Genomic DNA, 26,218 nt, shown 5'->3' with positions numbered 1-26,218 from the left:
CGATGGGAAGCCCAAGCTACCCCAGCTAGAGAGCAGGCCCTGCGGCCAGCAACCAGAGAAGGCCCCAGTGCAGCAGCTGTTAATAAGGTCCAGTGCAGCCAAAAATAAATAAATAAGATTCGTTTTTAAATGTATTTAAGTATCAAACCGCTATGATGTACACCTGAAACTAATATAGTGCTATATACCAATTATACTTCAATTTAAAAAGTGGTCCTCTCATTCACTGTGTCACACGTATAATCACACATATGACACACGGCAGCCTGGTACGTCACTTACATTATAAAAGGTTTCAATGGCTTCCATTCTCTCCCAGGTTAAAGGCTGAAGTCCAACACGTGTGCAAGGTTCTAGATCTCTCTTTGCCTACTATTCTGTCTGCTTGACATGCTTCCTTCCAACCCCATCCCATCCCATTCTGTCATTATTATTTCCCTCTCATCATTCATTTTCTCAATATAAATTCATTTCTTCCAGGAATCCTGCCTTCTAGATTGCACGAGGGCCACCAGTCACCTTAAACCTCAGAGTGTCACAATCTCTTATTCAATGCCTCATCTGGTAGAAGGAAGGTTCCGGAAGAGGAGACCCCATGTCAGACTTTCTCGGTGTCTCACGGTTCTTGACACAGTGGTGTGTATACAATAGGTTCTTAATAAACAGCTGATGGGGATAGAAGTGAAAGATGAGTATATAGAATGCTATTACATAATAGATAGGCACACGTTAAACTGTAAATTTAACCCCTTGAGAGAAATTATTTTAAAGAGAATAAAAATCAGAGGGAGGAGCAACATAAAACGAATGTTTGGGAAGTTAGACTTGAGCTGTATGATGTATTTTTGTCAGTCTTGTTCCTGACTATGAATTCCAAATTTACTACCTTCCTTTAAATTGAATTCTATATCATAAAATAGAAACATTCTTCCTACTTCTCCATGTAAATATTAGGTGCCTCAAAATCAAATTACCATTTTTTTTTTTTGCTGTTCTCAAATATTTCTGTTAAAAAAATCTTGATAGTGTTGTAAATAAAATATTACCTGTAGAAAGTATTAAAGAGGTACAAGTAAACAGAATAGTACAGCTGTTTTTCTAGAAGTCTAATATTTAATTTTGAAAAGAAGTAGTTGAGTGCTTTTTTCTGTAAAAATGTCAAAGAATTATATAATCAGATATGTATGTCCATTTTATCCTGAGACATCAAGAGGTCAATAGGCTCCACTGACCCACATAAATAAATACAATATTTTAGCAAAAGTAGCTTAAAGAGTAAATACAATTTCTTATCCTTGCAACTTCAGAAAATACATAGCAAACAACACAAATAAAAGGGACAGTTATCTACATGTTGAAACAAAAGGATAACCAAAAAGCCCTCACCCCATGGCCTGAAGAAGGAAATCGGGTTTTTTTCCCACATTGGAAAAAAATCATAAAATAATGCAGTTTGACAGGGAGATGTTAGAGGCATAAATCTGAAGCTGCAGAGAGTCTGTCCAGGCCCTCTGCTCTGCCTACCAAAGACATGCAAGAAGGTATCCGAAGGGGAGAAAAGCAGGTCCCTTTCAGTTTCGCCCAAGGTCAAGTTTCACTCCATTCTTTGTGTCGAGTGAAGTACTGAGGCAAACTTGCTATATCTGGAAGACATTTTGTTTCTCATCTTTTTGAAGCATTTCCTGCAGAGATATGGACTGTGGACAACATTAGGCTTTTCAAATCAACAAGTTAAGTAACTCTAGCGCTAGACTTTCCTAGTGGTGCAATAGATAAGAATCTGCCTGCTAATGCAGGGGACAGGGGTTTGATCCCTGATTCCAGAAAGATCTCACATGCCACGCAGCAACTAAGCCCATGTGCCACAACTATGGAAGCCTGCATGCTGTAGCTACTAAAGCCCACACATCTATAGCCTGTGCTACGCAACAAGACATGCCACCACAATTAGAGGCTCACGCACCGCAACAAAGAGTGGCCAGCATTTGCCACAACTAGGGAAAGCCCGTGTGTAACAATGAAGACCCAGGGCAACCAAATAAACTAAATATATATAGGGGTGTGTGTGTGTATATATATATATATATATATGTCTAGGACCAGTCACCTCTCCTTACAAAATAACTGAGTACACCCATGAACATCTTACAGGCACTTCTGTCTGACAGTACAGACTACTGGAAAGATTAGGAACACGTAGATATTACAAGAGATTAAAGATCTTCCTGTCAACCAAAGGATCGCCTGGCTTTACTCTGACTTGACCGCTGTCCGCTTTGTAACTCATCATAAATGTAACTCCCTTCATGGGTTTAGGTATTGACTTGACTCTTCTTTGCTCAAAGGCATTTGAGTGACTCTCTCCTGCTTTTATTATTATTTTCATTCAGTTCTCAAGTCAACTTGCAGGTTGACATAGGGCAATAAAGTTTTCAAGGTCTTTTGGGAAGACCTTGGTTTTTGTCCCCTTGCCTTATTTACACTCTTCTCCAAAATAGATAATTACTTAGTCTCTTTTAATAGGCTCAGCTTCCCTCGAGACTCTAAGACAGTCTTGGCCCTGGTGTCGGAGAAATTAAAGGAATTCAAGTGATACAATTTAGGAAAGACTGATTCAGCTCCTTCAAAAGATAACAATAAGTTTCCCTAATTTAATGATGAAATTCTGTACCAAATGGAATTTAGTTTATTTCCTTAAAGGACCATCTGCTATGCACATGAGTTTTATTCCCTCCCTCCTCTCCCCCACCAAATTCATTTATCCCTTGGACTGCAAGGAGATCCAACCAGTCCATTCTGAAGGAGATCAACCCTGGGATTTCTTTGGAAGGAATGATGCTAAAGCTGAAACTCCAGTACTTTGGCCACCTCATGTGAAGAGTTGACTCATTGGAAAAGACTCTGATGCTGGGAGGGATTGGGAGCAGGAGAAGAAGGGGACGACAGAGGATGAGATGGCTGAATGGCATCACTGACTCGATGGACGCAAGTCTGAGTGAACTCCGGGAGTTGGTGATGGACAGGGAAGCCTGGCGTGCTGCGATTCATGGGGTCACAAAGAGCTGGACACAACTGAGTGACTGAACTGAACTGAACCCAATGTTATGTTATTAGGAGGCGGGGCCTTTGGGAGGTACTTAGGTCGTGAGAGTGGAGTCCTCATGACTGGGATTAGTGCCCCTATGAAAGCAACCTGAGAAAGCTCTCTTGCCCTCTTCTGCTATGTGAACTTAAAGCAAAAAGACCATGATTTAGGAAACAGTTTCTCATCAGAAACCTAACCTGCCAGAGCCATAGTCTTGTCCTTCCCATCCTCCAGAACTGTAAGAAATAAATGCTGCAGTTTAAGCACCCAGTCTATGGTGCTTTTGTTATAACAGCTTGAATGGACTAAGACACCCTTCTATTTACAATAACTAGACCCCTAAATCTCTTATTTGTGTAAACTTTATACAAGTCCTCACCAGCCTGGGTCTGGCTTTGCTCTCATCATTTTCACCAGAGACTGAAGACCTGTTCTTTCATTCCTGGCCTCAAAGTCAAGTGCCTCAGGAGTGGGGAGGCTGCGGGTTATGTTGGCCAAAGGGTAAAAACGCAGATGAATAAATCCCGGGGAATCTAATGTACAGCATTGTGATTTTACTTAACAGTACCATATGACACACCTGGAAGTTGCTAAGAGACTAGATCTGATAAGAAATGATAACCAAGTGACATGCTAGAGGTGTTAGCCAACACTGGTGGTCACCATACTGCAATACAGACGTGTATCAAATCAACAGTTGTGCACTTTAAACTTACACAATGTTACATGTCAATTACACCTCAGTTTAGAAGCAACACATAAGGAAATCTGATACATACGCACACACAAAGCACCTGCACTGACACCAGACCCCTTACTAGCCGCCTTTATCTGAGAGTTTCATCTAGTGCCTACTCTTCACTCTTCTCTGCCCACCTTCAGTCCCATATAGCACATCCTTAACTTGAACCATCTGCTTTGAGTCCCACTCACGGTGGCTCAGACGGTAAAGAGTCTGTCTGCAATGCAGGAAACCCAGTTTGATCCCTGGGTTGGGAAGATCCCCTGGAGAAGGAAATGGCAGCCCGCTCCAGTATTCTTGCCTGGAAAATCCCATGGACGGCGAGCCTGGTAAGCTACTGTCCATGGGGTCGCAAAGAGTCAGACACAACTGAGCGACTTCACTTCACTTCATAGTTATCAGCACTCCACCCAGCTGCAAGGCCTCCTGTTCCCTCCACCTGAACCTGTTCCCTCCAGCTGAACTCATCTAAACGCCAGTCCTCAGCCCCTCCCAGAATAAGTTATTCTTTTTCATTGGCGTATAATTGCTTTACAATGTTGTCCTGGTTTCTGTGTACAGTGAAGTGCACCAGCTATACTTATTTATATACATCCCACCTGCCTTGTGTGCCTCACTCCCACCTCTCTGGGTCACCACCGAGCACTGCGCTGAGCTTCCTGCGCTGCACACTTGGTTCCCACTAGCTACCTGTGGTACACGTGGGAGTGCACGCACACCAGTCCCAACCTCCCAATTCATCCCACGCCATCTCCTTGCTCCATGTCTACCCCTCCATTCTCTACCGGTGTGTCTCCATTCCTGCCACGCAAACAGACGCACCTCAACGCCCACTGCAGCACTATTTACAATAGCCGGGACACAAAAGCAACCTCAACAGCCATTGACAGATGAATGGACAAAGAAGATGCGGTACCCATGGGATCTTACTCAGCCACTGAGAAGGAACCAGGGTCATTTGTAGACTGAGCTATTCTTGAACCAGAAAATCCTATTTGCTTCCATACAGAGAGGTCCTCTGTGGTGGATATAAATTATAGCTCTGGCTGCCTTACAGACATCACTCCTGTATAGGTGCCCATGTTTCCTCTTTCATCCCCATCTCCAAAGCCCTGCTCATCAATCCCCTTCTCCTTTATTTTCATAACTGTATGTACACAATGCTTTCTCTCCACTAACACTGTACTAAACACCTTGAATGCATTATCTTACCTAATTCTCAGAGCAATGATGGTGTACTCATCATTTTTATTCAAATTTGAAGAAATAATAACATAAGGCTTTGATATTCAAGCTGGTTTTAGAAAAGGCAGAGGAACCAGAGATCAAATTGCCAGCATCCACTGGATCATCAAAAAAGCAAGAGAATTCCAGAAAAACATCTATTTCTGCTTTATTGACTGTGCCAAAGCCTTTGATTGTGTGGATCACAATAAACTGTGGAAAATTCTGAAAGTGATGGGAATACCAGACCATCTGACCTGCCTCTTGAGAAATCTGTATGCAGGCCAGGAAGCAACAGTTAGAACTGGACATGGAACAACAGACTGGTTCCAAATAGGAAAAGGAGTACGTCAAGGCTGTATATTGTCACTCTGCTTATTTAACCTATATGCAGAGTACATCATGAGAAATGCTGGACTGGAAGAAACGTAAGCTGGAATCAAGATTGCCGGGAAAAAATATCAATAACCTCAGCTATGCAGATGACACCACCCTTACGGAAGAAAGTGAAGAGGAGCTACAAAGCCTCTCGATGAAAGTGTGAGTGGAGAGTGAAAAAGTTGGCTTAAAGCTCAACATTCAGAAAACGAAGATCATGGCGTCTAGTCCCATCACTTCATGGGAAATAGATGGGGAAACAGTGGAAACAGTGTCAGACTTTATTTTGGGGGGCTCCAAAATCACTGCAGATGGTGACTGCAGCCATGAAATTAAAAGATGCTTACTCCTTGGAAGAAAAGTTATGACCAACCTAGATAGCATATTCAAAAGCAGAGACATTACTTTGCAAACTAAGGTCCATCTAGTCAAGGCTATGGTTTTACCTGTGGTCATGTATGGATGTGAGAGTTGGACTGTGAAGAAGGCTGAGCACCGAAGAATTGATGCTTTTGAACTGTGGTGTTGCAGAAGACTCTTGAAAGTCCCTTGGACTGCAAGGAAATCCAACCAGTCCATTCTAAAGGAGATCAGCCCTGGGTGTTCTTTGGAAGGAATGATGCTAAAGCTGAAACTCCAGTACTTTGGACACCTCATGCAAAGAGTTGACTCATTGGAAAAGACTCTGATGCTGGGAGGGATTGGGGGCAGGAGGAGAAGGGGACAACAGAGGATGAGATGGCTGGATGGCATCACCGACTCGATGGATGTGAGTTTGAGTGAACTCCGGGAGTTGGTGATGGACAGGGAGGCCTAGTGTGCTGCGATTCATGGGGTCGCAAAGAGTCGGACACGACTGAGCGACTGAACTGAACTGAACTGAGGCTAAATTGCTTCCTGGCTTGTGGCAGCTGAGTTACAAACTCTCTTTGGAGAGATGCTCTCCTGCACTGAAGGGACCCAGATTGAAGTATAGCCAGGAAAGCTGAGTCTGAGCAGTACAGTGGATTAGACTAAATCAAAAGAGAATACACCCAGATGTATCAGGCAACTTGGGAGTTCAACCAGAGAATCAGGCACGTCTGGCAAATTGTCCAGGAAGTACTTATGTGGCAGTTTTCGAAAGTTTAAGGGTCTTAAAGATAACAAGGAATGTTAGTCATTCCATCACAACCCCATGGACTATAAGTAGCCAGGCTCCTCTGTCCATGGGATTCTCCAGGCAAGAATACTGGAGTGGGTTGCCATTTCCTTCTCCAGGGGATCTTACGGACCCAGGGATCATACCTGGGTCTTCTGTATTGCAGGCAGATTCTTTACCACCTGAGCCACCAACTCTCATCAATTAGCATTATTTGTTTCTTTTGGAACACATTTTACTGGTGATTATCATTTTCCCTTACTCTATACACTGTAAGTGTTATAATCCAGGCTCTATTTGCTTTAATATTTTTCTAGCAATCACATCAGTCTGTCAGCCTTTTTTAAGCTGTGGTTAATGAAACCCCTCAGATCCTTTCCTGATGCTTTCTTGCCATTTAAACATTATTTTCACAGAAAGCAACTTTTAGCTTAAATAAATACAGAACTGTGATTGTTCCAGTTACATTAACTTTTAAAAATTTACTTATCATATCCTTCTGTGATGACTGCTGTTACAGATTGAACTGTGTTCCCCCAATATTTATATGTTGAAGACCTAGCCCGCAGTACCTTAGAATTTGACCCAATGTGGGAGTAGGGTCATTGTAGATGTAATTAAAGTTAATATGAGATCTAGAATAGGGTTGGCTCCTAGTTCAGTACGACTGGGGTGCTTTTCAAAAACAGGGAGATTTGGAATGCAGAGAACACACAGAGGAAATGCTACGTGAAGACGAGGGCAGAGTTCAGAGTGATGCTTCCAAAAGCAAAAAAAAATGCCAAAATGGCCAAAAAACCACCAAAAACCAGGGGAGAGGCATGAACAGATTCCTGCCTTCCAATCTTAGCACCTTGACCTTAGACACCCAGGGTTCAGAACTGTGAGAAAATAAACTCCTGTTGTTTCAGTCAGTCATTTGGTGGTACCTGGTTGCATCAGACTTAGCAAACGAATACCATGGCTCATACTTCTGAATCTATCATTTATTGTGAACCATCGCATAGGATTTCTACTCACAATTCATCCTAGACATAGTTTACAAGGATAAAAGAGGAATTTTTAAAGTCTTATTTTCAATGCTTCTCTATGTGGGCCTTTTTTCACCAGCACACTCCACTTTTACTCCATCACTATCATTTATTCTTGCCTGTTCTGAAGCTGAAGTTTTAATATTTAACAGGTCATGAAATAAAAAGTAACTGATAAACCATGCTCTTAGAAAGAATTTCCAGCCTGGCTCTCAAGATTCCAGGAGTTCTAAGATTATGCTTTGTAGGTTAAAAGCTTAGGTTCATATACACAAACTCATGCTAAAAATATATAAGCAAATTCAAATTATCAGGTACTTCCCCTGAGCTAAATTTCTACTAATTTTATACCCATAATAATATAAACATATTCTGAGAATTTAAAACTTTCCAGGCATAACACTAAAAAGCTTGCATATATTATCCCATTTAAACCTCATGACTACATCCCAGGGGGTGATACTGTTATTATCCCCTTTTAGAAATGAATTCACCAAGGGTTAGGAAAGTAAATTAAGTATCTTATGCAAGGCTGTGGAGTCAGTAAGTGATGGAGTAAGAATTCAAATCTAAATGTGCCTGACTCCAGTATGTAAACTGTTAACTACACATATGCTTCTATTATACAAACTGATAAAGACAAAGACTCGTTGCTTCAGCTACTTAACAGTAGCACAGTGTTGGGCAAATTAATTAACCTTCATTTTCTCCTTTATAAAAAACAGTAGTGACATTAACCTTCTAAGATTACTGTATAGATTAAATGGAAAAAAAAAAACCTGTTATTTATGTTACTTAGCAAATGCAGTTGATTCAGCAGTTAAACTCTTTCGTAATATCAGGAAAATAACAGATGAAAATGTCTGGAAAACTCAGTCCTTGAATGCAATTTAGCTTCTTATACTTACTTCTATACTCAGACATACATACTTCATTGAAAAAGGGAGTATGATAAATTTCTGTTATCAAATTTAATACTGGGAGGATGTATATATAATACACGTATGTATATGGACATATAGTAATTTTTAAAGTGCAAAAGACAGTTCACAATACAGCGTATTTATAGTGGGTTGAGCCAGTACAACAGAAAGCACCTGAGAAGATTCAGTTTTGGTCCCTGGAGGACAGCGAGGATGAGGAACCATATCTTCTTCATACATCAATCCTCCCGCATGAAAGACACCACAATCACCAAATCTTAAACAAATTCAAATTTTCTTGACAATGTATACTTGCACTTTGTTAAACTAACAACTCTGTCAAACTGACATTTCAGAAAAGGATATTACTTTGCATTTCACAGAGAAACTGACATCGTCCTGTATGCGTTCTCCAGTCATTTACACCACCCAGGGCTTCTTGTAATCTCAACCTCATTCAACCATCCTAAGAATCGAAGTGACTAGACTAATCACCTTCTGATTCAGACGTTAGGGATGGTTTAACAATCGGACATGACTGAAGTGACCTGGTTTACCATTCGGACACGACTGAAGTGACTTAGCAGCAGCAGCAACAATCAGATGGAATTTTTTGTGTGTGACAGACCAATTGATTCATCAGTAAAGTGAGTGAAGTCACTCAGTTGTGCCCGACTCTTTGCGACCCCATGGACAGTAGCCTGCACCAAGCTCCTCTGCCCATGGGATTTTCAAGGCAAGAGTACTGAAGTGGGTTGCCATTTCCTTCTCCAGGGATTCTTCCCAACCCAGGGATCAAACCCAGGTCTCTTACATTGTAGACAGACACTTTACCCTCTGAGCCACCAGTAATTAACCTGAAAGTAATCAACCTGGGCAAAATAGTCAAACTTTCCCAGTAGTTCATCTGTTTTCTTTTCTACATCCTGACTATTCCTTCAATTCAACAAGCAGCACACAAAGATACACTTTTCTTACATTCTTTACTTCACTGTTTATAAAAGAGAGGGAGGAGACTTTCTTAAAAGCTCTTTTTGAGATATATATTTTAGATCTACTTTTTAACACTATATTCCCTATGAAAGAAAGAATAGTTGAAATCACTGTCTGGAAAGTGTCTTGGAAACTTCTTCCCCCTCCCTGCCCCAGTGGGTGAAAACGAGAGAATCAAAACCTATGAGGCACATTAAAACTTTAGAACAAATTTAAAGAATGAATCTATTTTCTCCAGGTTAGTGTTCTCAATAACTGCACTTAGTAGATGCTGGGATAGCCTAATTGCACTTTCATTTTTGCCCATGCAATTATCTTAACTGAACTCAAATCTGGTATGTTTATAGTCCCAGCATCATCATTAAGCTAAAAATTGAACATTCTATCTTACCCTGAAAAATTCCAATTAAGCCCATTTGGAGCTTTCCACTGAATGCCAGCACTAATTTCTTTCCGTAAAAGATCAAGGGTGCCAGGATGTCACACCAGAGAGAGGCCAATAGTCAGCTCATTAACAAGATGGATGAAGTATTCTAGGAGCTTCTACCGATGTGAGCATCTCATCTCGGACCAAAATCGCATCCTATAAGGCTGTATGGACGATCTGGGAGGTCATCCCTCATTAAGAAAAAGTGTATGTGAACAGTTCAAAATGGAGTCATCTAAAGAACTGAACTCCAGAGGGATGTCAAATGTTAACAAATAGACAAATGGAATTAGGTGCTGTTTTTGTTTAAATAGCTGAACTGCTGATGTAAGCAGCACCACTAAAACTCCTCTAATCTCTTGGTTTCACCTCAGTGGAAAATGCAACATGAAAGCTGATTGTTTTTACTTGACTTCTGGCTTTCTGTCTATCATTGAAATATGATTCTGCTCTCTCTAAAGTCACAGTCAAACAGAACATAGATCAGTTTACCTGCTAATGTTTTCATCAGTGGCGCCAGAAGCACTAATGCGTAGGTTCCAGTTTCGTTTTCCTTTTTGTTGTGTTTCTTCAGTGAATTTAGAAGATGGGCCTTTTAAGCAAATAAAATGGCAGAAAGTGAAGAAAAACTAAAGAGCCTCTTGATGAGGGTCAAAGAGAACAGTGGAAAAGCTGGCTTGAAACTCAACATTAAAAAAGTTAATATCATGGCACCGGGTCCCATAACTTCATGGCAAATAGATGGGGGGAAAATATTGGAAGCAGTGACAGATTTTGTTTTCTTAGGCTCCAAAATCCCTGCAGATGGTGACTGCAGCCGTGAAATTAGAAGACACTTACTCCTTGGAAGAAAGCACAAACCGAGACAGTGTATTAAAAAGCAGAGACATCACCTTGCTGACCAAGGTCCGTCTAGTCAAAGCTATGGCTTTTCCAGTAGTCATGTACAGATGTGAGATTTGGACCATAAAGAAGACTAAGTGCTGAAGAATTGATGCTTTCAAACTGTAGTGTTTAGAGAAGACTTTTGAGAGTCCTTTGGACAGGAAGGAAATCAAACCAGTCAATCTTAAAGGAAATCAACCCTGAATATTCGTTGAAAGGACTGATGCTGAAGCTGAAGCTCCAATACTTTGGCCACGTGATGTGAGGAGTCAACTCATAGGACAAGACCCTGAGGCTGGGAAAGACTGAAGGCAAAAGGAGAAGCGGGTGGCAGAGGATGAGATGGTTGGAGAGCAAATGGACATGAGTTTGAGCAAACCCCATGAGCTAGTAAAGGTCAGGGAAGCCTAGAGTGCCACAGTTCATGGGGCCGCAAAGAACAACAACAAGCAAATAAAGTGGCCAGCAGTATGGTCAATGATTAAACATGGTTACACAAAAGAGCTAAATGAACAAGAAAGCAAAATATCGTAAAATAAATGGTTGAGACCACAAAGTTGTCAAGGGGGCGGGGGGACAACTCCTTGTCAATCCTGTCAGGGCCTTCCACCCTTAAAGGCCGGACATTCCTTTCTCATCACAGATTAGGGGCTGGGCTGAAAACAAAATACTTTTCAGGGAACATAGCACTGAGTGAACTCAGTAAGACAGGCTAACACTTATGAGTTACTAGAATCAAGTGAGGATGCACATTTATCTATTTTCAGTTACTTCAACACTGATGAGCAAGCTCCCTTGAAATCAATGTACTGTGAAAATGAAATTAATCTTCAATAATTTTATTGGTCAACTTGGGCCCAAGCAAATGAAAGAAGATAGTGTTGAGGAATATGTTAGTTTACATGATGGTGAAATTTGAAATTTAAAAATATCTTTTCACACAACTAAGGATACAGCTCTGCTGAAAATAATATATTTTTTCCTAAGAATCCTATGCCCATTCTAAACAGAAATAAATTCAGTTCAGCTCAGTTGCTCAGTCATGTCTGACTCTTTGCGACCCCATGACTCGCAGCATGCCAGGCCTCCCTGTCCATCACCAATTCCCGGAGTTCACTCAGACTCACATCCATCGAGTCCGTGATGCCATCCAGCCACCTCATCCTCTGTCATCCCCTTCTCCTCCTGCCCCCAATCCCTCCCAGCATCAGAGTCTTTTCCAATGAGTCAACTCTTCACATGAGGTGGCCGAAGTACTGGAGTTTCAGCTTTAGCATCACTCCTTCCAAAGAAATAAATTAATCCTTCCTAAATCTGTGCTTTAATCTTTCCTTTTCCACATAAACAGTGTGTCTTTGATTAAAGTTTTTATCCTTAGGGAAGTTTACAGAGAACTTGGCAGAGTAACAAACTTTTTTTTTAAGTTTGCTCATATTTTCATAAGACACTGCCTTAAAAAATTTAACTGGAATTAGATATTTCCAATTAGTCAAAGATGAATGGATCTCTTAAAATAAGTCACACTTCAGATGCTAATCCCATCCATTTCATATTGTTTCCTCCTGTTTTAACTTTACTTCCAAAATTCTAGAGACGTCTTGACTCATCTTTACATAATGGCTAGAAGAAGCATTATATATTAAAGCCTTTCAGGGCAGCGAAGAGAGATGCATAACCATCCCCTACCTCTTCAGTCAATGGCATAATTACATGTCATAAACGTTGTTAAAGATAGAAGGGGGTCAGGGGAAGGAAAGGATGGTTAGGGAATTTAGGATGGACATACACACTGTTACATTTAAAACGGGTAACCAACAAGGACCTACTCAGAGCATGGAGAACTCTGCCCAATGTTGTGTGGCAGCCTGAATGGGAGGAGAGCCTGTGGGAGAACAGATACATGTATATGTATGCCTGAGTCTCTTCCCTGTTCACCTAAAACTATTATTAATTGGCTATACTCCAAAGCGACTGAACAACAACAAATACTCCAATACAAAATAAAAGGTTAAAAAAAAGAAAGGGACATGCAGCATTAACCACGATGCTGATGGAGAGCATAAGGAGTGAGAAGTACTGTACTCAAATATCCTTTATTCTAAAGAAGGAGGAAAAGATATCTATTAGCATGCAGTGAAAGTCGCTCAGTTGTGTCCAACTCTTTGTGACCCCATGGACTATACAGTCCACGGAATTCTCCAGGCCAGAATACTGGAGTCGGTAGCCTTTCCCTTCTCCAGGAGATCTTTCCAACCCAGGGATTCCCGAGTCTCAAACCCAACCCAGGGATCAAACCCAGCCACAAGGGAAACCCATTAGCATTTAGATAGACACATAAAGCTATTCACTAATGAGCCAGTTTCCTCTTGCCTGATAGCTCGGTTGGTAAAGAATCTGCCTGCAGTGCAGGAGACCCTGGTTCGATTCCTGGGTCAGGAAGATTCATTGGAGAAGGGATAGGCTATCCACTCCAGTACTCTTGGGCTTCCCTTGTGGCTTAGCTGGTAAAGAATCTGCCTGCAATGCAGGAGACCTGGGTTCGATCCCTGGGTTGGGAAGATCCCCTGGAGAAGGGAAAGGCTACCCACTCCAGTAATCTGGCCTGGAGAATTCCATGGACTGTAGTCCATGGGGTCGCAAAGAGTCAGACACAACTGAGCAACTTGCACTTTCACTTTCCAGGTAAACCCTAGAATAACCTGGAATTTAAGACGATGACACAGTGCCCACAGTACTTTTCCAGCTTGATTTCCTACCATTCTTATCCACGGGTCTTTAACTCGGTCATATTAAAACACTCACCATTCCATAATTTTAATACAAGCTATTATAGTATTGGGGCACAAAGTGTTCTGCATTTGTTTTTGCTTTTTATTTATTTTATAAGGGCAAACTAGTCTTAAATCCCCTTTTCTATCACTTACTACTTCATACGACTAAGTCATAATCTCTGTGAGAGATTTTCATAATCTCTATGAGTCATATATTCCTGTGTCCTTATCTAAAACTGGATTCAGTAATACCTAACTTGGATGTAACAGAAGAGAAATTTCACATCTAGCTATTTAGAACATGTGAAAAATTAAATTTAAGAAATATGAACAAAGAAGAATCATTATAAACATTTAGATGGAAAAATTAGGATATGGATTCAAATCATACTCTGAAGTCCGCTTCTGCCTCATCTTCTCCGCCTTGTGAGGACTGACTGTGGACAGACAATTGCAGAGCACAAGAGGGGAGCTCTTCTGCCATAATTACAGTTTCACTGGGAAGGAAAGAACATTCCAGGTCCCTCATGCCACTGTCAGTATAAATTAATCTCACATTTCTTTTCACATACGGATGTCAAGAATCATCCTATTGAAATCACACTTGACCACGACTAGCCTAGTAATTAAATAATAATAATACATATATTGTCAGATGCTGGTGTGATTACAATGCTTATGAAAGCACCCACCCAGTATAGCCAGAGGGACTTTGAATAAAACAGACCTGAGTTGAATCCTAAAGACAGTGCTGTCTAGCTATGTGCCTTGGACGAGCTACATAACCATTTTAAAATCTCAGTTTCTTCATCTATAAAATTTGATTATTATTAATCTGCCTGAAAGGGGTGCTTTGAGTATTTAATGATGTAGTCATATAAATGGCTTAGCACAACACCTGCCTCATGTTGCAAGTGAGCAGGAAATGATATTAATTATTCACTAAAGGGTGGTCACTATTATTATCATTATTTCATCACCCCATGCCTCCACATGTTCCTTCCTCCTAAAACATCCTCCTCCTTTCCTCTTTATGCTAGACTTCTGGTAATTCTCTAATTTTTTTCCCCTCTTAACCCCAGGGCCCAGAACAGTGGTTGATACTAAAGAGGAACCAAGCAAATTTTTGATGGAAAAATACATGAAGAAACAAGTGAAGAAATGGAAGAGACTGAGCAGATTCTTGGTTAAAGAAGAGTGCCCCTTAGGACCATTTTCATAAAGCTTGGGTCAGCAAACTTTTTCTGTTTTTAAAAAAAAAAAGAAAGAAACAGAAAGTAAATATTCTGAGCTTTGTGAGCCACAAAGCTATCCACCACTGCAACAACTATCCCCACCACTGCTTCTGTAGCACATAAGCAACCACTCAACATACATAAGTGAGTAAGCATGGCTGTGTTCCAATAAGGCTGTACTTAAAGAACTGAAACTTGAATTTCACACAGTTTTTATGTGTCATAAAATGTATTCTTTGGAAATTTCAAGTATTAAAAAAATGTAAAACTCAGTCCTAGTTCATAGGCCACAGGAAAATAGGCAACAGGCTGGATTTGACCTGCAGAGATTATTTGCCCATCACTGAGCTAGAAAAACAAAATAATCAAAATTTAGAGGAAATTCTGGCTTAGTAGTCATTTTCCATTTAGTTCAGTTCAGTCGCTCAGTCGTGTCCAGCTCTTTGTGACCCCATGAATCGCAGCATGCCAGGCCTTCCTGTCCATGACCAACTCCCGGAGTTCACTCAGACTCACGTCCATCGAGTTGGTGATGCCATGCAGCCACCTCATCCTCTGTCATCCCCTTCTCCTCCTGCCTCCAATCCCTCCCAGCATCAAGGTCTTTTCCAATCAGTCAACTCTTTGCATGAGGTGGCCAAAGTATTGGAGTTTCAGCCTCAGCATCAGTCCTTCCAGTGAACACCCAGGATTGGTCTCCTTTAGGATGGACTGGTTGGATCTCCTTGCAGTCAAGGGACTCTCAAGAGTCTTCTCCAACACCACAGTTCAAAAGCATCAATTCTTTGGCACTCAGCTATTAGGCCCATAATAATGGTTTGAGAAGGATGTCTTTGGAACTCCTGCATTTTCACAGAGATGTGAGAGAGCCTCTCTAATGATATGATGCCCATAAACTCAGACTTAATTATTGTAAAATTCTTCAGTTTCTTCTCTGAGGCAGTACTAGAAAAGAACCCAAGTTTTAGAGACTGAAGTTCTACGTCTACTAGGTATCTAGCTTTGAGCAAGCCTCTCTCTTAATTCTATCATGTGGGAAATTAGCACAATAATTCCTATTCAGCAGCACTGCCATTATTATTAGAGAGTATATATAAAGCCCTATCATCTAATAGATGCTCAATAAATTTGAGTGGCAGTTGCACCCCCATATTTCAGTTTTAGAAGATATTATTTCTCAAATCAGTTCCACTTTCTCCTGCCAGTTTCAAGCCCTATGGGAGTTTTACCACTCCAGCAGTGTCCCTGTAGTCACAGATAACAAGATTACCTATGGACTTTTCTTGTTCTCATTGCTAGAATAGGAAACTGGGAACAATGAAAAGATAACAGCCGGTCAACATCACCATCTTTCCGTGGCATCCCAAGTACCCTTGATATCATATGAAAATATCTAAAAGAGAAGTCCGACAGTGGTGGGTGTCTCATTGCCTTGTTCCGCGCCACATCCTTGGCCCCTAGAACAGTACTCTACAAAAAAACTGGTGCTAGACTTCTTTTGTTCAGTGAGAGGAGGATCTAAGCCAGAAACTGTGCATTGCCTATAACCTGCAGATTTCTTTTGTTTAGCTCACAGAGCAATTCTAAAGTAATAATAATGAGCTAAAACAAACAAAAAACCCATGAGATATGTATGTCTCTTTTATGTAAACGTGATTTAGATTTATTTACCGAATTAGGACCTTCATATTCATACGAGAACATGTTTTGAAATATATTGTTGTTTAGTCGCTAAGTCATGTCCAACTCTTTTGCAAACGTATGCATGGACTGTAGCCCACCAGGCTCCTCTGTCCACGAGACTTCCCAGGCAAGAATACTAGACTGGGTTGCCATTTCCTTCTCCAGGGGACCTTTCTGACCCAGAGACTGAACCCATGTCTCCGGCATTGACAGGCAGATTCTTCATCTCTGAGCCACCAGGGACGCCAACTGCAATGTTTCTGATTAGAAGCGTCATGCTTAAGACTGTGGTAAAATCACATCAAGCCTTTGCTCAAACTAGAGGGAGCACAGAGGCTGGTGCTTTATAAGCGTAAAAGAGTGGCCTGACTCAAGGAAATGAAAAGTGAAAGGACAGACACACTACCGTTCTCCTAAATGCTGAGACCTGTGTGTCATGCCCATGACGTGTTATGGAAGGTGGCAGGATCTTGGAAGGGAAAGGCATGTCCATGCCTTACAACCTGGAACTGATCCCGGTGCTCAGCCTTGATGGCAGCCATTGAATAAGTGCTGCAACTGAGGCCCCTGAGACAGCTTTTAACTCACCCAGAGTAGACATGTCCGCCAGGCAGCTATTAATAGAAGCAATGTTGCTATGCTGACAAATTCCAATATGTATCCAACATATATATATTATGTATGTAGGTGTATGTATGTGTATTCCTGTATTTCAAACACATTTATTTCCTATACACTCAAACACAAGAATAGTTCATTTCTTATTCACACTGAGTTCAAAAAGATGCTCATGGAACTTCTCTCTTGGTCCAGTGGTTAGGACTCTGCGCTTCCACTGCAGAGAGCACTGGTTCAATCTCTGGTCAGGGAACTAAGATCCCGCATGCCACATGGCACAGCCAAAACAAGAGAAAAGAAGAACATTTAGAAAAAGCAAATCGATGTTTGTGACTGAGGAACTGGCTCTTCTTCAAGATTCCATATTCCTTCCTCTTCGGCCTCTATCATCTCCTACTAGGTCTTCTAAATTTTCATTTAGGGCAAGCAAGTGGATGGCAAAGTGTCTGCACAACTACATATGAGAAGTCTTTTAGGGTGGGTTCCCCAGGCGACAGACCTACAGATGAGGATCCGCACACAAGCGGTGTTCTGAGGCGCTCTCTCAGTAACACTTGAACAGAAAGTAAACCGGTCAGGGAGAAAGTGAACTGCAGTGCACTTGCCAAGACCCCTCACCTGATCTACACCTAGGACGGTTCACCTGAGCAGTCAGCCAAGATGGAGTAATGGGACTGAATTTACTTTCCCTCCTTAAATGGCCAGAAAATTAGTCAAAATACATACATAATGAGACTGGACAACCATCATTTTTTCAGTCACAATGATTTATGGCATTGGACCACAGCACAAGACAATGGGGAAATGTCACCTAGAAAATGTACAAAAAAGCTGGGAAATTTCACCCAGAAAATGTATATCCAAGAAGAAAGAAGCCGATTTGGTAAAGAGCTAGCCAGTCTCTCCCAGAAGAGCAAACACTTACCTGCCCTAACTTAGATCAGGGAGGAGAGCACAGCACACTGTGAGAGCGTGGTAGAACTTCTGTTTTAAGACCAGCGATGCTTACTGCTGGGCTTTCAGCTGTTCACACTGCAGTGATAAACATCTTCCCACGTGGCTCACTGGTTAAGAACCCACCTGCCAATGCAGGAGACACAAGAGATGTGGGTTTGATCCCTGGGTCAGGAATCTCTTCACTGAAGAAGGAAATGGCAACCCACTCCAGTATTCCTGTCTGGAGAATCCCATGGACAGAGGAGCCTGGTGGCCTACAGTCCATGGGGACTTAAAAGAGTCAGACATGACTGGGCACATATATACACACAGGTCTCACCAGATCTTCCAAAAATGCTTATAGTTGTATATTAAGGTTTGGGTTTTTATTTTTATTTTTGCTTTGCTTTGTTTTGTTTTTGGTTGGAAAACCAAGGTTAGGAATGAGTTCAACATTTGTGTGAATGCAAGGTTGGAGATAAAAGAACAGCATAGAATCTAACAGAATAATTAGGATCCAGAAAATTACACTAATTAGAATCACCCCATAAATGCACGCACACACACAGATATACACACATGATTATAACCACAAATTCACAGAATTACTGGTGAGGGCACTGAACCTTTCAGAAGATACAGAAATGGAGCTTTAAATTCATCTTCTCTACACCTTAAGGGTAAAGGGAGGCTCCACGAGACGTGCATCTTACAATTCTTTTCTCACTCACTTATAATACACACATACACTAAGCTTTTCCTTCCCTTGTCTAAACGTCCTTTGCCATAGCACTGACCTTTTGAACTAGGAAAATGAGTTGATACTCAAAACAAAAGAGCTGTTGGCAGTATGCCTCAATAAAATAGTAAGTATTAACATATATTATTCCTCTAGCCCTTCTGCTTATAAGGTAATGAATCTAATTTTAACTAGGTGGAATCTTTCTATTTCCCACTGAGTATCATCTAATACTGCAATTGTAGCAGTCAATCACAGGCTTTTCTAGTACCTGAAATCCAGCCAACAGAGGACCATGTGACCTCCTTCTGGAAGGCTAGGAACAGGGGATTGGCTGCTTTACAGGTTTCAATACACCAATCCTAAGGGGCCATGTGCTGTTTGGCAGTTGAACAGTTACCATTTGGGATGCTGGGTCATAATGCACAGGGACCCATCAAGAACAGAGAACCTATCTCTGATATAATGGCATTCCGGAAGTCAGGTGCCAGACCCAGAAAGCCTCTGACCAGTGACCACAGAAGGACTCTGGGGGCAGTATCCAAAATATCCCAATACATGCCTGGTTCATACAATGACTTTGTTCCCAATATTCCATTCTTTTAACTACAAACCATCTTTGTTTAGGGCTTCCCTGGTGGTTCAGATGGTAAAAGAATCCACCTGCAATGCAGGAGACCTGGGTTCAATCCCTGGGTCGGGAAGATTCCCTGGAGGAGGGCACGGCTACCCACTCCAGTATTCTTGCCTAGGAAGTCCCATGGACAGAGGAGCCTGGCAGGCTACAGTCCATGGGGTCGCAGAGACTCAGACATGACTGTGCAACTAAGCACACATATCTCTGATTAACTATCAAAATTATCTTTAGGTAAAAGATGATTGTGATGGTTCTTTTTGCTTTCAACAAACTTGTAAAATGAGAATGTCAACCCATCAGATCCAAAGAAAAGGGAATGGGTCAAGTTTTAAGAACCGGTTCTACTGTTTTCATAGAAAGGCATTATTAGAATGTAGAGAAGGACCACTGGGAAAAGATTTCTTGGAACTTCCCTGAAGGTCCAGTGGTTAAGACTACAATACAGGGGACCCGGGTTCAAGTCCTGATCAGAAAACTAGATCCCACAAACTGCAACTAAGAGTCTGCATGCTGCAACAAAAGAACCCGCATGCTGCAGCAAAGATCAAAGACCCCACTTGCCACAGCCAAGACCCAGTGCAGCCAATCTAATTAACTATTTTTAAAAAAAAAAAAAAGGTTTCTTTTTAAACCTGCAAATGGATACAGCAACCTGCTTCTGGAACCTGGGGAGTTATTAGAGTGAGGTGTTCCTATTCTTAACCCTGGTTGAATTTCCTCACCCCTCTGCCTCTAAGCTGGATTCCCTAAGACTGTCCAGTCCAGGGCTCACATCTCCACTCGGAGAGAAGGGCAGTACTGAAGGCAGTTGGTGACATTTATTGATTGTTTACCTTGAACCAGGCTTTGTTCCAAGTGCTTCATATGCAAGCTATTCATTTAAGAACAACCCTATAAGAAAAATGAGACACTAAGATGTTAAGTAGACTGCATGAGTTCTGGCATGTTCCAGAGCCAGAAAACCATCCCAAGCAATTTGGGACCAGGACCAACATTCTTTTCAACCATATTTTACCTAAGTTTCTTTCTCTACAGTGAATTAAACCACATTCTTCCAGAGCAAGGATCCACTACCTCTGCCATCATTGCGAAGTCCTTTGTGCCCACATCATTCATCAGCTATTATGAATTTCTACACTCCCTTCAAGACCATGGCCTGGTAGTTCTAAACCCCAGTACTCACTCTGCTAAACAGGAACCCCGTTTGTAACACTAGACAGGATGCTCTGTCTGGCCACTGCACTCGACAACCGTGGGGGCACCAGTCACATAAACTACAATGTGAATAGGTTTATCTCATAAGACCCTCTTAATCACAGTTGACTTCCACACTGATTGTCCAAATCCTCCATCCACTCCACCTTAAGGACTGAAATTAATTTCTTGAACACTGATCCGTTATTTCAGACCTTCACTTCCACCCATTTCTTTTTGTGCCCTTTTCTCCCAGAATGAGATTTTCTTCCCTGTGGCTGATTGAAGCTTTCCGTTAGTAGTGGCTCTTACAAAGAAATGGCCAGGATCTCCCATCTTTGACCAGCCTCCTATCACCATCACCACCCTGGTTCCCTAAGGATCTGTTCCCAAAGGACATTGTAGCCTGAAGAATTCTTGTCATTACTAGTGTAGCCTTCTGTTCTAATTTTTTATGAAGATACTTAAATCATGAGGTGGAATGAATGGTAGAGAAACCATAAACATCTCCTTCAGTCTATTCTAAGTCTCTAAACTACTCCATACAGGTTTCCTTCCCCCTGTTCACTCTCATACCCTATCTATCTTTCAAAGACCAGGGCAAAAAAAGTAATACACAGCTACATCTTACTGTGCCCATTATACAAAATAAAAGAGAAACCCAAAGAGAAGAACACATAATTATATTCCAAATATAAATCTATTTTAAATATTTTCTATCTGATTACTAAATTTATAATTATTCGCTATAGAAAAGTTTATATACACAAAACCAAAAGAAAAAAAGTCAGTCACATCGCCTAATCTCAGTTGCTAATTAATAAATTCTTCTATCCTATAATTATGTGTTTGTATTTATATCTGTATTATACATGTGCATGTAGCTTCATGTAAGATCTTTAAACAAATTTAAAGATTTTTTGACCAGAATAGGAATGTGATTATAGCTTGGCCCTCAGAGAGCTGTATCTGGCAGTTGTATAAAAAACTGGATTGAAGACAGAAACTCTGGAGTCCAGAAAAGCCACAGAGAAAGAACACAGGCATGAACAACTATTAATGCTGTAATAATGAAAAGAAGCTGACAGACAAGAGGAAAACTTATTCCATTGATACATTTCTCTAAGTCAGTCTCTCCCATAGAGCTCTAAAGGAAATAAGAAGGCAGCTGCTTTCTGACGGGTAATGGTTTCAAATGTAATCACTCCATCTTTTCTAAAATTTGAGAACTCTTATAAATAAACCCACTATCATTTATTTGCCTTAAGTTTTTTCATTCTTCTAATTCTAGCAACTAGGAAAAAATCTAAAGGTAAGAAAGAGAATGAAATTTATGATGCCAGTGTTAAGACTTGTAAGGTTGCCATCTTATCATTTTTACCACTGCATCTAACTTGCATGAACTCCCAGAAATATCACTTGGGAATTTCATATTTTTAAGCCCTTGGACATTAGTTTGTGTGCTCCCTGAATGAAGTGTACTGAATTTGTTATGTTAAATGTGGCATATATATATTTTCTATTATGTGCCAAAAGTTAAATATCAAGTTCTCATCCACGGTCAAATAGTACATCTGATCTTATTTCTAGATTAGGGTTTCAGAAAAAAAATACCTCTTTTTGGAGGCAAAAATGACTCTGTGTCCACATTAGGAAAAAGCTAAATGCCGGATGCATCAACGTCTTCGGTACCAGCGTAACTAAATATTTGTTGTTGCTGTTGTTCAGTCACCAAGTCGTGTCCTACTCTTTGCCACCCCATGGACTGCAGCAAATAATAGCACTAACTTTTTAATGGTGTTCTTGGAACACAGAGGCCATCAATATGACAAAATGTTTAAACCATGTTTCATTAAGATAACTTGACAGCTTCACTTGAAGTGTGGCATGAAAGTCTGCAAAGTGGAAATTTTCTTGTGACTCATCAGATGATTGTTTAGAATACTGTGGTGTTTCCTGAGCAACGTGGGGCAAGAGGGCCAGGGGATGGGAAACAATTCATGTCTGTAATTAGCACTGTCATCTTTCAGTTGACTTCCCCATGCAAGTAAGTTGATTTGACTGGCCCCTGGGGAAGTAATACCTCCCGCATTAACCACTGCCTTCTGACACACAGCGAGAATACCTGCCTGCTATAAACTTTCCTGAAAGATGAACACTGAGAAAACCAAGCAATCAATGAACTAAACCTGGGAAGCAAGGAAAAGAAAATAGAAAACTTGCCAGACACACGTCTGCTCCTTCTTTTGGAAAATGAAAGAGAGAAAGATCCCAACAAACGAATCAACAAATTTCCAGCCTCGTTTAGAGATGACTATATTCAGCAGCTTCCTTTTATGTAATACAAATGGGTTCCAATCATTGTTTTCCTAGCTTCAGCAAGTAGATTGCTTTTTATAGGAATTAATTTCATCATTCTAAAGCAATTCTGTGTCTGAGTTAATTTAAAACTATACAGAAATATGTGGATTAATTTTGTAAGATTTCACCTTAGGGAACAGTAGCCCAACATGGAACCAGTTGTATTTGGCACCTCCTCCCAGGAGTAAAGTCATGATTCTTATAAGAGTACAGAAAGAAATGTGTCCTCATGGTCTCAGCGCCTAGAACTGTTTTCACTCTCTTTTTTACTTTAAGGCCTTCTTCTGTGGCCCAGGAAAAACAATGTTCCCTGTGTACTTGAAAAGAATGTAAATTTTGTTGTTGGGTGGAATGTCCTGTATATGTCTGTTAGGTTTGTTAGGTCTAAAGAGGGAATTTTAGGTCACAAAACAAGTCCTAGGAAGTTCTAGAAGATACAGAAACAACCTAAATATCCATCAACAGATGAATGGATAAAGAAACTGTAGTATATACAGGGAATATTATTTAGCCTTAAGAAAATCCTGCAATATTAGACAACATGGATGAATCTTGATGACATTTTGCTAAGTGAAAGAAGCCAGACAAGAAATGACAGATACTGCATGATTTGACTGATATGAAGTATTGAAAATATCAAACTCACAGAAGCAGACAGCAGAATAATGGTTGCCATCAGCCAGAAAGAAGATGACATGGGGAGTTACTAATCAACTGGCACAAGGTTTCAGTAAAGCAAGATGAATACATTCTATAGATCTACTACAAGAGCCTAGTTGAGATTAGCTCTTTGGGTTTCTCTCAGCAGTCACAACTCTGTCCTGTTGGGTCAGCTCCAAACATCTTGGAGAGATCACCTTCACTGCAGTTATGTCTGTAGGTGCAAGCTGATTGGAGAGTAAAGAAATTACAGAGGTGAAACATATAAACATTCAGTATTCTTGTATAACAGTGATTCTAACTCTGAAACTGTCCATAAACATACAAGTAAGTACATAAGGCACAGCTTAGAGCAAACAAAGTAGCTGTCTCCTGCCAAAGTGTTCGTGTACCACTTAGATCACGTACGACTTCTTGTGTGTTAGTCGCTCAGTCGTGTCTGACTTTGCAGCCCCATGAACTGTAGCTTGTCAGGCTCCTCTGTCCATGGGATTCTCCAGGTAAGAATACTGGAGTGGGTTGCCATTCCCTCCTCCAGGGGATCTTCCCAACTCAGCGATCCAACCCAGGTCTCCTGCATTTCAGGCAGATTCTTTACCCTCTGAACCTCCAGGGAAGCCCACGACTTCTTAGGAATCAGCATTAAACAGGGTAGCCTTTGGATCTGTGTGATTTATTTCACTGAGTTAATCAAATTCCTTTCTATGTAAATCTATTCAACAAAGCTATTTTCCATCTTAAATTTTGAATTATTTACTAAATCCCAAATGTGTGTGCATTAAGTTTGTGTTTCAGTGGTTCAAGAAATGTATACAAATTTATTGAATTATTCAGAAACAGAAAATTAACTTAATATAAAAGGTAAGTAACATACAAGTTAACCTACAGATTTTTTTTCACTATATCCAATTCTCATACAAATGTTGGGGTTTTTTATTTCTTGCTTTTCTGTTTCCTAATTGTCTAGTTAAAATGCACTAAAAGAAGGTTAAAGGATGCCATCCAAAAAAGTCTAGTTATAAAGATGGCTAAAAATGTGTCACAGCTAGCTAATAAATTATCCATTGTCTGGAATGTCTTAGAGGAAAGAAAATACATTTAGGGTAACATTTATGAGCCTTTATTAGAAAAGTAGTTTAAATTCACAAAAGTTAAGCAAGCAAACATGAGATGGGAAGGAAGGTACAGCCATAATGTGTACAGACTTAGATTTTGATTTTGCACAATTTTTTATCTAAAATATTGTAGCTGGAATTCGCCCTGTTAAGATGCAACTGTCCTTTTGAATTCATTTTTAACCAAATTTCCATAGAAATTATGTTAATGAAATGTAGCAAGAACAGAAATTTCACTTACAATGAATGATATCTGATTTAAGCATTCAACATTTTGCATTTGATATATTTCTCTGAAGCTTTTTAAACAACTGTCTAATCAAATTCTATTTTAATTTAAGTACCTCTGTCAATCTCCATGGTTACATTCTAGAGCCAGCCCCAAATCTACCAGTCCCTTCAAAAGATATTAACCAATGGTGTAACTTTTCATTTTGTATTAAAGGTAATCACTACATAGGCACATTGACAGACATTCAATGTTTACCTCATCTTCATTTAAACTGAGACTTTGAGACAGTTTGCCCATTTCTAAATTTATTCATCAGAAATGTTTGGAAGCCCATGCATTACCTTTTACTGAATTACTCAAGCAGCTTTGGGTCAGTCACAACTATTTTCTGTCAAATCAAATTACAGACAGTTCACATGACCAAACTGTATAAATACTACTGGGAGATACTAAGCCTTCTGTCTTTAGATTCAACTTTAAATTCTCAAGACACTTTCTTATTTAACCTTGGACTCAGGAAAGAAGGGTCTGTAAACAGTGTCAATCCAATTTTTTAAAATTTCTTTAATTTTTAATTGAAGGATAATTGCTTTACAGGATTTTGTTGTTTTCTATCAAACATCAACTTGAATCAGCCAAAGGGATACATATCAATCCAATTTAGTATGGTAGTTCTTTAACTGTATTTTGCCAAAAGGCATTAAAAATCTGTATTAGAATTGTAATAAACCATGGTTTATATACATCATTGATTTTGTAGTTTTCTCAAATATTACTCTTTCTCATTAAATTGTGATAGAACTTACTATATTTAAGTATGAAAGTATTTTCTCCTTTTAAAATTAAATATGAGCATTAAATATAATTTAAATATATTAAAAAACAGTTTACTACAAAAGATTTAGTGCCATTTTCCAGTAACATTTTTGCTGCATTTGCCTTCCATTTCATTTCAGAAATGTGTTTAAGTCTACTGAGCTAAGTTTACCTGTTTCTACTTAATGAATCAACTGTAATTGTGAGTTTTTCAACAGTGTATGTATATATATAGATACATATCTATTAACATAAGTTACATATCCAAGTTACAGTAAATCCCCTATTTTAAAAGTTTTTATTTTATTTTAATGAAGATTAACTATGCATGCTAAGAATAATTTTTAGAAGAGAAGTCACATTCAGGTTATGAAAGAATACAATCCTGATAA

This window comes from Ovis aries, chromosome 26 (genome assembly GCF_016772045.2).
Source record: "Ovis aries strain OAR_USU_Benz2616 breed Rambouillet chromosome 26, ARS-UI_Ramb_v3.0, whole genome shotgun sequence".
Taxonomy (NCBI): domain Eukaryota; kingdom Metazoa; phylum Chordata; class Mammalia; order Artiodactyla; family Bovidae; genus Ovis; species Ovis aries.
Note: the sequence above shows the minus strand (reverse complement) of the source record.